Below are 13,821 nucleotides of genomic sequence, written 5' to 3' on the forward strand. Positions count from 1 at the left end.
AAAAGTGGGCGGAAAAATTTACCGTGAAATGAAATGTAATATGTGACGAAATTTAACATTCATCACATAACAAGGGAGAATGCCACCTAGTCATTCCTCACTTATAATATTAAATTTAAAAATAAAAAAAATTGAGAAAACCCCAAATTAATAAAACCTATCTCATTTTATTCAGCCCTCCCGTCAAACCATCCATTCATCTACTCCCTCACCCCAACTCAAGACGACCACCACCTCGGCCACTCTTCCACCCTTTGATTCTCGTTCTCTAACTCTCTCATCTCTTTGACATAACAATACCAAATTGGGGAAAGAGAAGTTCGATTTTTATTGCAGTTTTTCCAGTTGACAATAAGGTATTTTGTTTCTCTATATTTCCTTAATTGTTTTTGGATTTTGTTTCTCTTATTAGTTCTTTGGTTCCCAAGCTTAGACACCCAGTTATAAATTTCCTTTATATTTCAAATATTAATGAGCTGCAATATATTATATTCCCTGCAAATTCTGCCTCTTTTGTGAAGGTCGCACATTTTTTGCCATATGTTCCGACCCAAATTGGAAATGGGGAGCAGCCCGACTCCTTATAAGTTAATGCAAGGTTTCTTAACTTTCCGATGTGGTACAGTTTTTCATAACCTCACGCGCCCGTCACTTGTTGCAGGACTTAAGCCAAACAGATGGACAACACACATCCTAATGCATCTCATAAACATTTACAATTTGCGTAAAATTTCAGATAAAAGCTCAAAACTTTGCAAACAAGCAAGCAAGAAAAGGAAAAATGGTCAATTGAGTAATGGATAAAAATCAAACATATAGAGTAGTTGAAGAGGACGACGCCGATTCCGGTGAGCAGACTCACCAAGCTCGACGACAACATTATCGTCCAGTTCCATCGACCACGGCCTTGTACTCTGTTTTCATCTTCCCTTACACCGATTCCATTTCACTACACCGCGAGGGTGACGAAAGAGAATACCGAGAGAGCGTGAGGGAAGAGAAAATGGGAGAGAGATATGTAGAAGGAATCAGACTAACAGTGCAATTGTAGGGAAAAAAACGAGAACTTTGACCTGGAAGCCCATATTTCTTCGTCGGAGAGGATTTCTTCGTTGTGCATGAGGAAATTGATTGGACTCATGATTAGGTTTTGGAAAATTATACAGAGCAAGAAGATAGAAATTAGGCGGAGAGATGGGGAATCAAGCGGAGCAATCGAAGAAGAATGGAGGGAGAGGAAACAAGAAACTTAATTAGGTGGAGAAGATGGGGAATCAGGCGGAGCAATCGAAGAAAAATGGAAGGGAGAGGAAACAAGAAACGCCAAATTAAGGGCCTTACCGATTTCCAATGTGTCAAAAGTCACTGCCCTCTGTCAAAAGTCATCCCCTCTGTCAAATCAAATTCCAAGGTGTCAAAAGAAAAGCACTAGGCTTATCAATTATATTTAAAAACGTTACCTACTCCATTATTAAACAAATATTTTATATATTATTATCTTTTTTTTTTTAAATTATGTACTTAAAATTCTTTACATATATATATATATATATATATATATATATATCTTCCTTTTTAAAAAAATAATGTGTTACATTACCTATATATGCTTACTGTTTTTTAAATATTGAACTTGTTGGATGAATGTATTTTGTGTATTCTTCTACTTCTATTTTACATTTTCTCATTCTTCTATTATTCATACAACTATAATTTTTTTAAGTGTAAATAGGCATTTATTTATAAGATATATAATAAATTTACATAAATCCACCTACGCCACCTAGGCGCCCGCCTAGACTTCTCCTAGCCGCCTAGGCGCTAGGCCCCTACCCGCCGCCCGACTAGCGTCTAGCATTTTTTAGAACCTTGATGTTTACTAATTACATCAGTAATTAGGCCGGTTCTTTGATTTTGATCTGAAACATAGTACTATTTCAAAGATCCCCAATGTTTTATTTAATAGACCTTTCCATGCACATCATGTGGTAGTACCTAATGGGCAGGGCTCATTAGGACTGGTGGCAATTTTGAAATATAACACAAATATAGCACCATTTTTGTTACAAAAAATAAATACGAAAAATCATAGTTTTTCTACCCCAAACTATTGGCATCGCTCAGTGTCTCCGTCGTCTTCTGATTTTCCTCCGAATCGGAGAAGAAAGGCAACCAAATCCTGGTCCCCCGATATCTCTATATATATATGTATATGCTTGTGTATATATGTATAATTGGATGTGTGTGTATGATTATATTTGTGTTCCGAATCAGATTGATTTTGAATTTGTAGTCTAATTGTAGTTGAAGTGGTAAATGTGAGCTCGGGATGTCTTAATTCTCTTATCTAAGCTGAGGTTTTTATTTCGTGTTAGTATAAATGCGGAATTGATGTTCAAATGTTAGAAAATAAGTAGATGAAGAATTTATACTACTGTTAGTGAGGTTTTTATTTCGTGTATCCGTTCGACCTGAGGTGGTAAGCAGACTTTAGAAATGTGTTATATGACCCAAGGATTGATCGAGGATTGTTTATTACATTAGAATTGTGCAGTACTGAAAACCTGTAGCGTAAGATGACTATGGAGTAGTTAGGATTGTCGCATATAGGGGAAATGTTCTTGGGTCAGGATCATATCGACAAATAGGTTATTGAAGCTGTTTGCTTGTTTTGCTGAAGGAATTTCCGTATAAAATGATAATCAGGGGCATATTATGTTAAATATTGATTATATGAATGCACTTTCTTATTAGCTTGAATTGCTGAACATAACAGGCTCAATCAAGCATATTTTTCTGCAAGATGCTTTGCTGCTGGATGTTCATTCTTTGCATGATGTGTTCGTATTTTGGTATAAAAACTTACATATGCCATAGATATTTTGTAGATATAAAATTTAATTTGTGATCGGGAGTAATCTTTTGCTGGCCAATTGACATATGAACATCCATAAATATATACTATTAAATTGAGTCATGTCTAAATGTGCACTCCAGATTGATAGAATGACTACCCATTATGCCACATTATTTTTGATGGAGGGACGTCCTTTTCCATCAGTGCTACCAAGCAATGTTATGTTTGATTTATCCAATATTTTTCAACCTGCAAATAATTACTCTAATGCTGGCAATGTAGCCTGGAGACCTGCTTCTGGTATTCATCCATAAAACAAATCACTTTATATTTTGAAACATGTCTTTCTTTGATGGAGAATAGTTTCTTATTTTTCACTTTAAAAGGCTTTGAAAAACAGCAACTGATGCCTGGTCTTGGTGCTCGGCACATGGCACCCCCAGCTGGAGGAAGGCCACCGAAGACAGTTGCTCTTTCTCATGGTGAGGAAAAGCAGCAGGCCAATTAGCGGAAACCCAGAGTACCAGAACTGGAGAAACATCTTGTAGAGCAACTGAAGCTGATAAAAAGGTACTTAGAACTTTAATGTTTCCCCAGTTTTCTCATCTTGAGCGCCAAAGTTACGTGTGCATGTTACTTCCTCATAAGTGTCAAATCATAACAAATATCCCAGAGACTTGGGGAAAGAAATCTTGGATGCAAGAGAGAAAAATTGAATATTTCCAGGTCAAAATGCAATTCGGCCATCGAACTTGTAATGTATCTTGTGTATTCCATTTCTTTGTGTATGCATCTCGCTTTTTCTTCCTTCTTTTCTTCCTTTAGCTTGTAGTTCGATGTATAATTTTTCTCTTTAATTTTGGAATGTTCCTAGTCCTATTGAAGAAAAAAGCCCTATAGTTTTATCGTTGTTACAAATTCGATGATTGTATTATTAAACTGGGGCTGTGCCTTTCTTTTTTCAGCCTTAATTTGCTGTAATTTTTTACCCTCTCTAATAAAATTTGTTTCGCTGATCTTTGTTTGGTGCAAACAAGAACACTGAGTTTTGGGGCCATTCATATTTTTTTATCATTGCAGTTCAGCCATTGAACAATCGCATATTTCGTCGTGTTGAACGTTCAAACTATCGCGCTTGGTTGTGAGATTTTTACCCTGGCATGGTGTGTTAATTAATGTCTATGTTTATGATACAAGGGTAAATCAAGTTTTAAAGATAACAAATAGGCCATTTTATGCTTGTCCATAACTAGCACTTTATAATGTATAAAGCATAAACAATACCAAAATAATAAAAGCCTTGCCTAGTTGTTGTCTTAATTCTTGGTCAGACAAGTGAGCTATCAAAGTACAAATTTTCCTTAAAAAGTTTTTCCTAATCACTTTCAATTGCTTCAGACTCATCACTTGATCCACTAACATGAGACTCATCTCCAGATCCACCACCTTTGGAATCAACATCTTGTCTTGTTTCTTCTTCTACTTTTGGTCCCCTCGACATGAACACATGACCAAATTTGAATTTCTCAGCATCTTCAGCATACAATGGGCATGTACAACAACTTTCCACCTTCATATGGGAAGCAAAATCCAGCGGGCAGAAGACAACAGAGGCCTCTTTGGCAAGTTTAAAAAACATCAGGGGAGCAGTTTTTTCCTACCTCTTCATTTCTAGAGGCCTCATTCCACACATGCACGTGATGTTGGCCGTCACGGTAGTCGTCGATGTCGCCTGGGATAATGTACTTAGAACTGAACAGTTCATGGCTTTCACCCATGAATTTGACAATGAAATTAGCTCTTACGTAGCTCAACCACAAGTCATACAGCACCTCTGAAACCCCAGAAACAACAACAGAGAGAGCGAAACCAAATAAACCTGTTCGAAACCAATCTGGACAAAGCTCAATGTCTACTGAAGATCCCTCATTTTGATAGCTGAACCAATTTGGAATTTCTTTTCCTGGACATACAATGTTAATCTGAGGCCAGGGATTAGGAAGCCAGGAACTGTAATTAAATGGCGCAACAGTTGCCATTCGCATAGTTGTAATCTGTGTAAGAGTATATAACTGAATCATTTAGATTGTGCCATTTGTCAGTAATACAGTGGCTAGATTGAAGAATATGGTTGGGATATCCTAGCTATAATAAGATCAAGATAGTATATAGCTAAGCTTCCGTAAGAAGATTGTACGTAGAAAAAGTAATAAAGAAAAGTAGATTTCTTTCTCTCTCTAAAGTCTTCTCTCGTTCTTTCTCTTCTCTCTTAAGCTTTCCTTCTTCTTGTGTTCTATGTTCATGACTTCTGTGTGATATGGTTAACATGGTATCACTCGCTCTCTAAGCTTCGATCGTAAGCTTCTTTGATTCTGGTTTCTTATGCTTCCGCTTTACTCTTTTCATCTTTGTGAATCACTTCTCTGATTTTTGGGTTCTGGTTCTTGCCCATTTCTTTGATTTTTCCTCTGAAAATCTTTGCTCACCAGCTGTTTGGTTTTATTCCTCTGAGAGAATTATCACTATGGTTACTGCAACTCAACTGCAAATCTTGCAGTCCCCAATTACTGGGTTGATTTTCTCTGTTTCAACTTCGGTTTCGGTTAAATTGGATGATTCCAACTACCTTCAATGGCATTTCCAAATGAAGTTGACGCTTGAAGGCTATGGAATTATGGATTTTGTTGATGGAACAAATCCGTGTCCATCTCAATTTTCTACTAATTCGGAAGTTACTTCTTCTGGGTGTGGTGCGAGAGTTGAATCAGATTTGTATAAGGTTTGGAAGATGCATGATCGGGCTCTCATGCAACTTATCACTGCTACCTTGTCTCCTATGGCCATTTCTTGTGCAATTGGGAGTAGTAGGACTAGAGATCTATGGGTTCGTCTTCAAGAACAGTTTTCTACAGTCAACAAGACCTCTATTTTCTAGTTAAAGTCTGATCTTCAAACAATCAAGAAAGGGGCTGATTCTGTCTCCCAATATCTTCAACGCATCAAAGAAACAAGAGACTATCTTGCTGCTGCTGGTGTTACATTTGTAGATGAGGATATTGTGATCTTGGCACTAAATGGTCTACCTGCAGAATATAATACTTTCAGATGTGTTATTCGTGGCCGAGAAAATGTGATCTCGTTGAAGGAATTTCGTGCCCAGTTACTTGCTGAAGAAGCTACTATTGAAAACAATTCATGTGTTTCCTTTCCTACTGCAATGATGGTAAAGGATCAAGCTTTTAATTCTGGTGCTTCATCATCTTCATATCAAGGATCTTTCTCAAATGGATTTCACAATTCTAATGGTTGTCATGGGAACTCTGGCCAATCTTCATTCTACAATGGGGGCAACAAGTCAAAATTTAAGGGTAAAGGCAAAGCTACGTATAATCAAGGCCAGAAATTTGGTTCGAATCAGGGACAAAAGTTCTATCATTCTAAACCTAAAGTTCGTGATTTTGCTCCTGGTATACTTGGTAGTCCTTCTCATGTTAACAATGGTACTTCTTTTTCCAATGTCATCTGTCAAATATGTTCTCAACACGGACATTCTGCTGCTACTTGTGTGTATAGAAGTGATGAATCTTCTGAGAATTGTCAAATTTGTGATAGAAGTAATCACACGACCAAGACATGTTTTTACAGAAACAAAGGAAGGAATTCTCTATCACAAATGACTGCTATGAATACTATTTTTCTTGGTTCAATGCAACCTCAATATATGAGTGCTATGCCTTCCATGATGAATATGGGTTCTCCTCACATGCCTCCTATGTCCAATACAAACTCAGTGAATATGGTTCCTTCCATGAATGCATCTTCTTCCTATGCTATGCCCACTATGTCTTCTGCAATGCCTAATCAAGTTCCTTCTCAAGTCTGGCTCACTGATTCTGGCGCAACCAATCACATGACGAATGAATTGAGTAATTTGTCCATTGCTTCACCATATTCTCAAAATGACACAGTTCAAACAACAGCTGGTGAAGGTTTGCAAGTTTCTCATATTGGAGATTCCCTTTTAAGGACTTCTCTACAGCCTATAAAATTGAATTCAGTCCTTTATGTTCCAAAGCTATCTCATAATTTGTTGTCAGTTCATCGCATTTGTCTTGACAACAACTGTTTGCTAATTTTTGATGCTTACTGTTTTTGGATTCAGGACAAAGCCACAGGGAGAATCTTGTTTAAGGGACTTTGCAACAATGGATTGTATCCCATTCCTTCATTTACTGCCATACCTCATATTCCTCAAAAACAAGCAAATCAAGCCGTTGCTTGTCTTGGACACACTGTCACCTCACACTTATGGCACTCCAGACTAGGTCATCCCTCCAATCCTATTGTTTCTTTTACACTTAGGAAATCTAATGTTGCTATTAATAAGGATGTGTCTTCTATAGTTTGTTAAAGTTGTCTAGAAGGCAAATTTAGTAAACTTCCTTTCTCTCCAGCTACTTCCAAATCTGTAATACCTTTTGAAGTTGTACATAGTGACCTCGGGGGGCCTGCACCTTGTGTATCTGTGGATGGATTCAAATACTATGTCATATTTGTTGACGAATGTACCAGATTTTGCTGGATGTTTCCTTTGATAAATAAATCAGATTTTGTCTCCGTGTTTATTTCCTTCTACCAATATGTTTTTACTCAATTTTCAGCCAGAATTAAGATCTTACAAAGTGATGGGGGGGGGGAGAATATATTAGTAAATTTGTTCAATCCTCTCTTGCTCAACACGGCATTCTTCATCACAAATCTTGTCCCTATACCCCTGAACAAAACGGGTTGGCTGAGAGAAAGCATAAACATATTGTTCAAACTGCTCTTACTATGTTACAAACTGCAAATTTGCCTTCTAAATTCTGGACCTTTGCCTATCAAACAGCAATTTACTTAATAAACAGATTGCCATCTCCTGTTATTCATAATAACTCTCCATTTGAACAATTATATTCTGTAATCCCAGATATCCATCATCTTTGAGTCTTTGGTTGTTCTTGTTTTCCATTGTTAAAACCTTATAACAGCAACAAGTTCCAACTTAGGTCTACTAAGTGTATATTTTTGGGATATGCCTTGAACTACAGGGGGTACATTTGCTATGATCCTAGTCATGAGAAAACCTATATATCCAGGCATATTATTTTTAATGAAATAGATTTTCCATATGCCACAATGGTTTTCAAACCTAAGTTTTCAGTGTCACAACCATCTCAATCTACTGTTAGCTATTCTTCTATGCTTCCTAATCTTGCTAATATCTTGGTTACCCCTTCAACATCCTGTCCATCACCTCAATCATCTAATACGCACCCTTCTCAGCCTAATATACACTCTTCACCTCAACCCCTGTTTCAACCAATACCACAATCCACAAACTCACCTGCTTCTCAATCCATTGTTGCTCAAGATTCTTCTGTGGTACCTGAATATAGCTCAGAAACCTTGCAAGTGGTTCATGATATTCCACCAATGAATCTGCACCCTATGCAGACACGATCTAAAAGTGGGATCATAAAGAAGAAAGTTTTCTTAGCTTCTATTCACAGTGCAGTTGAGGTTGATTTAACAACAATTGAACCATCCACTTATAAGTCAGCTTTCAAAGTTCCAGTTTGGTATAGTGCAATGCAAGAAGAGATTGAAGCTTTGCATTCACAGAATACATGGAGTTTGGTTGATCTGCCACCTAATAAGAATTTAGTTGGCTGTAAATGGGTGTTTAAAGTGAAAAGGAATGCTGATGGGAGCATTGCCAGACATAAGGCTCGGTTGGTAGCAAAGGGGTTTAGCCTGGAACAAGGATTGGATTATGGGGAAACTTTTAGTCCTGTGGTAAAGCCTACCACTGTACGATTGGTTCTTGCTCTTGCTGCACAGTTTAATTGGCCATTAAGACAACTTGATGTTAAAAATGCATTTCTTCATGGCATTTTAAATGAAGAGGTGTACATGTCCCAACCTCCCGGGTTTGAAGATTCTAGATATCCTTACTTAGTGTGCAAGTTACACAAGTCTCTTTATGGTTGAAAACAAGCTCCACGAGCTTGGAATGATCGATTTACTCAGTTTTTACCTCAGTTGGGTTTCAACAATACTTATTCTGATTCTTCACTGTTTGTTAAGTATGTTGATGCTGAAATTGTGATACTTTTGTTGTATGTTGATGATATAATCATCACTGGAAGTGCAGCTGCAACAATTCAACAAGTTATTGCACAGTTAACTAAAGAATTTGAGCTTAAGGATCTTGGTCCTTTACACTTTTCTTGGGTATTCAGATCACAAGAACTGCCTCTAGTTTATTTCTATCTCAAGAGAAGTACATTCAAGACTTGTTGAAGAAATCTGAAATGTTGGATTCCAAACCTGCAATCACTCCTTGTTTGCCTTACAATAGACTTCTTAAGGATAATGGACAACCTTTTAACAATCCAGCACTATACAGAAGTATCGTTGAGGCCTTACAGTATCTTGTATTTACTAGGCCTGACATTGCCTTTTCGGTTCATCAAGTTATCCAGTTTATGCAGGTTCCAATGATATCTCACTTCACTGCAGTTAAAAGAATATTACGATATCTTAAAGGTTCTCTAACTCATGGCATTAGTTACAGCAGTGGAGAGTTGATCTTAAAGGCTTTTAGTGATGCTGACTGGGCAGGGGACCCTAATGATCGAAGGTCAACTACTGGCTTGGTGGTATTTCTTGGAAATAATCTTATTTCTTGGTCTTCTAAGAAGCAACAGACTATGTCTAGGTCGTCAACTGAGGTAGAGTACAGGGCATTGTCATCCACTGCTGCCGAGTTAGATTGGGTGCAACAACTTCTTACTTTTTTGAAGATAAAACTCGAGTATACTCCTGTTTTATTCTGTGATAATATGTCTGCCATTGCCCTATCCTTTAATCCTGTACAACATCAACAAACCAAACACATTGAAGTGGATGTTCATTTTGTTCGCGAACGAGTGGCTCACAAGAAACTCCTTGTGCAGTTTGTTTCATCCTCAGAACAGTTTGCTGATATACTCACTAAAGGTCTCAGTTCACCATTGTTTACCACTCATTGCTCCAACCTCATCCTTGGGTTATCCCAACCTGAGCTTGAGGGGGGATGTAAGAGTATATAACTGAATCATTTAAATTGTGCCATTTGTTAGTAATACAGTGGCTAGATTGAAGAATATGGTTGGGATATCCTCGCTATAATAAGATCAAGACAGTTTATAGCTAAGCTTCCGTAAGAAGATTGTACGTAGAAAAAGTAATAAAGAAAAGTAGATTTCTTTCTCTCTCTAAAGTCTTCTCTCGTCCTTTCTCTTCTATCTTAAGCTTTCCTTCTTCTTGTGTTCTATGTTCATGACTTCTGTGTGATATGGTTAACAATCTGTGCTTCATCCATTATGTTGCTCCTTGCATTATTATCCAATTTTGGGCAACTAGTAAAAATTTTGAAACGATAATTAGGTTTATCCTAACCTTGTGTGAGTGTTGTCCTTGAACTTGGCACTATCTTCAGCGACCTGCAGCCTTGAGCTTTAACATTACATAGCACCGGGAGCTCTGGTTTAGATTGAAGCCACTTGTTTGATGCTTGCGGGTATTTCCAATATACCGCTGTAGCTGAGATCTAGTTCTTCTAAAGAGAGAAAACCGATAGAGTTGGAAGGCAATTTTTCAAGTCTCCAACAGCCATAAAGTTAGAGACATTTAAGATTGGTTAAACAATAGATAGTTGTTGGGACATCCTTAGGTTGATCGCAGCCGCTAAGGTTTAAATCTTGAAGCCTATTTAGATTTCCAATAGACGAAGGAAGCATTTCGACAGCTGTGCAGTGCAAACAAAGATACCCCAAATGCTCCATTGGCTTCAAGATTTCACTCTCAAGATATTTCAACTTACAGATTGATGAGGGTAGCTCTGTAACCGCTTTTTCAATTAAACTTAAGGATTTCAAATGTTCCATTGGCTCCAAAACCTCTGGTAAGTTTTCAAATTTAGAGCACAAATTGAGATCGAGTTTCTCGAGATTTTTCAACTTACACTTGCTGCTTGGAAGTATCTTAAGGTCTTTGCATTGCCTTAAATTCAAGTAAGAAATATTTTCGTTAGACCAAACTGATTCAGGCAACTCCTTTATACCACTGCATTCTAAATTTAAGTATTGAATATTTCCTGGCATTTCTGGAAGATACTTGAGACTCCTGCAGTCTCCAAGATCAAGATGTTGAAAATACGAATGAATTTCAACCAAACTTTCACAGCCCCTGAGAGTTATCTCCACAATTTTTAGACTCCCAGACAGATTTGGAACTTCAGTTAAATACGCAGAGCCATCCATATAGATAACTTGTAAGTTGACAAGTATCTGCAACAAATGAAACAAAAATATAAAGAATTAATATAATTTATACACTTGATTTGATACAAGAGTTAAACTAGGCATATTCTTAACTTTGCTATATGGCATACGAAGCTCAACTAGATTTTACGGAGAAAAAGTTGACGGCAAAGATTCCAGTGGATAATAATCCCAACAAAGATAACAAGAGAATCGGGAAGGTCTAGAGAAGCGGTCAATTTGCCAAACGAGCTTAACATTATTAGGTTAGACATCTTTTTCAAGTCTACACGTTTCAATGGTTGCTCTTGAAGATTATACCAATTAACCTGTATGGCTTCAATATTTGTAATTTCCTGAAATAAGAAGAAAGTTTAAAAGTAACGCACATTTGGAACAAAGAGTATTTGCGATGGTAATCATGTACAAGTGTCTTAGTTTGGTCAAATATCCAACATAATTGTATCCTCCTCTACTTGTCTAAATAAACAAATATTTGTTTATATTCCAAACACTTCCTCACACAATAAAAATTCATTCAAATTCATCTTTTAACAATCTCACTTCTCTATTATAAAATAGTTTTACTTTGTTGTGTTATCATATAAAGTTTTTACTTTTTTTTTTCTTTTTTTCTAAAACACGAAAAGAAAAAAATTGAATGCATTTGGCTCTTAACGTGTTACTCTTCAGTACAAGATAGACATCCTCATCATTGAACAACCTATTCCGTTTACAGAGATCATCCGTACATTGTTCTTGAACAATTGTCTTTCCCATTTCTTCTAGCATATCGTGCATCTCTATGCTTTTTGATCCCCAACTTGAACCAATTGATATGAGACACCTATTAATGAGAATATCAATTCCGGTTTTCGGAAAGCGCCCACATGAAGCTAGTGTTCGTTTAACCAAATACACATCCTTCCCTTTATGAAAACATGCTATATCCAGAAATATATCCTTCTCATTTTTTTCCAATCCATCATAACTTATTCTCAACACTTTCTGGATATCGTTGCTGGGAAATCGTTTCAATTTGTTGAATCCCTCTTCCCATTCTTCTTTGCTCTTGTAATTGAAGAACAAGGACCCAGAACTATAAGAGCTAAAGGAACACGTCCAGCATAATGCACGGCCTTTTCTACCAACTCCTTATAATATGTTCTACGAGTACTGTTATCCTTGAAAGCACACGAACAAAAGAGCTGAACAGCGTCATCCGGTTGTAATCCCTCAACCTCATAGATCTTATCCACTTCAACAATTTGCCTAAGTGTGCTCCTATCTCTACTTGTGATAATGATTCTACTTCCACTGCCATACCTAAGACGATTGCCAGCTAAATGTTGCATTTGCATTGAATTACTCACATCATCAAGAACAATGAGGACCTTTGTACGCCTGAGCCTATCTTGAACAAAAGTTGATTCCATGGATAGATTTTCTTCCTTTAATATCTCCTTAAGAAGTGTTTTTACCAAGTGATCTAGTCCATTTGGTTTTTTTGAGTTCTCCCTAACATTCTTAAGAACAGAAGAAGCTTCGAATGTAGAAAGAGTTTGCAAAATACAGTTTTAGCAAGGGTGGTCTTGCCAATACCACCCATTCCCCAAATGCCTACAGTGATGCAAGCGTCCTGTGAATGAATGCCCAACAGCTCTTCAATTTGCTCGATGTGGCTTTCAATTCCAAACAGGCCCTCTAAATTACATGAAGATTTACCAATCAATTTGGTGAAAATACGATGGACAACATTCTTTATTAGATCTGCCTCCGTCCTAGCATATATATGTATGATTATGTACAAAAAAGCAAAAGTTAGTCTTAAATATGTTTTACCAAATCTTAGCACAAATCAAACTGTCACAAGTTTAAAGAAAATTTATAACTATAGACAAGTTAAAGAATGAGTCAGTTACCCGGGTTTGTTTGAATAATCAATCCCAGATAGATTGGCTGCAGTCGTCAAAGCTTCCCTCCTTTTTCAAGTTGAGCAAATGCATCCGCATAACTCCCGTGTTGTTTTCGTACATCAGATGGATTGATGTTTTAGAATACGGGTATAACCATCTGGCCATATCTTTCCTTGCACTTGAGTATATGCACGAGTTCATCTAAACACCATGTGGAAGAAGCATAATTTTGTGAGAAAATGATCACCGAAATCTTGGATTTCTCGATTGCCTCTAGAAGGGCAGGTCCGATTTCTTCTCCACTCCGAAGGTTGTCATCGATGTAGGTTCAATTTTTTTCTGAAGTAAGGCAGCATGAAGATGGCTGGTAATACCAATGCGGGTGTCCTTACCTCTGAAACTAATAAACACATCGTACTTTTTTGTATCATCAGCATCAGCAGGAGCAGCAGCGGATGATGAAGAAGCGATATCCGTAACCTCTAGTTTTCAGATGCAGCAAAAGATGTAGTTGCAGAGAGATTAATTGTTAATTAAAGAGAAATAATATTATGACGTTGCAGGAATTAAGTTGAATTTACTTAGAATTGGCTTTTGTCTACATGCACAAAGTTTAAATGAGTGAGAGATGAACGAAAGTAGAAAATGGGGCACATGATAGGCACATATTTTCTTAAAAAAAAAACTATAATTTAAAGAA

General features: G+C 37.1%; 1 long non-coding RNA gene and 1 pseudogene across 1 annotated transcript; one reads left to right on the forward strand and one right to left on the reverse strand.

Moving 5' to 3' along the window:
- Positions 1–2,086: 2,086 nt before the first annotated feature.
- On the forward strand, positions 2,087–3,875 carry LOC148690097 (uncharacterized). The gene is made up of 2 exons (XR_015957566.1): positions 2,087–3,157; positions 3,244–3,875. It is a non-coding gene; the product is annotated as an uncharacterized LOC148690097 (long non-coding RNA).
- An 8,019-nt stretch (positions 3,876–11,894) lies between these two features.
- On the reverse strand, positions 11,895–12,814 carry LOC137732818 (disease resistance protein RPV1-like; annotated as a pseudogene).
- Between the last annotated feature and the right edge of the window lie 1,007 nt (positions 12,815–13,821).

Source organism: Pyrus communis, chromosome 16 (assembly GCF_041283825.1).
Source record: "Pyrus communis isolate YQ-2024b chromosome 16, ASM4128382v1, whole genome shotgun sequence".
In the NCBI taxonomy this organism is placed as follows: domain Eukaryota; kingdom Viridiplantae; phylum Streptophyta; class Magnoliopsida; order Rosales; family Rosaceae; genus Pyrus; species Pyrus communis.